At 40.1% G+C, this 494-nt stretch overlaps 1 protein-coding gene across 1 annotated transcript in view; it reads left to right on the forward strand.

Annotated features, from left to right (window-relative positions):
- The window catches only part of LOC119420531 (reticulon-4 receptor-like 1), a 148868-nt gene that overhangs the window by 138562 nt on the left and 9812 nt on the right, over positions 1 to 494 (forward strand). The window lies entirely within an intron of this gene.

The raw sequence follows: 494 nt of genomic DNA on the forward strand, positions 1-494 counted from the left end.
ACACAGAGCAACCTTTTATGCACAATGTTAGATCCTTTGGTTATCCTATAAAAGGTGACAGGAAATCAATGTTTCTTCTGCTTACAAGCAACTCCTGTAATTCGTTCCCACAATAAGGAAAACCAAGACGCAGGAAGGAGGAGGAATCATGTGCAGCAGGTCTGTGAAGTGGGTATTACTTTTTTGGTATCAGATTCACCTCAACTCACTCACTTTTTTATTTATTTATTTGAATTTTTATTTTTACTTCAGGCTTGGTTCATTCTACTGTTTGATGTCTTAGGGCTGGAAAGAGAAAGAGGAAAAATGAGGAGGGTAGGAGCTGAAAGAAGTGAGGGTGGAGACGCTGACCCTAGGAGTCGGTAGAACCAGAGATAACATTCAGTATGAACATCATGAGCCCAGCCTTGTAAGGTGATACTCATTCATTCAACCTTTATTTATACAGGTTAGTCTCACTGAGTCATGAGGACTCATTTACAAGAGAGACCTGT

Source organism: Nematolebias whitei, chromosome 14, assembly GCF_014905685.2.
Source record: "Nematolebias whitei isolate Nwh7 chromosome 14, NemWhi1, whole genome shotgun sequence".
In the NCBI taxonomy this organism is placed as follows: domain Eukaryota; kingdom Metazoa; phylum Chordata; class Actinopteri; order Cyprinodontiformes; family Rivulidae; genus Nematolebias; species Nematolebias whitei.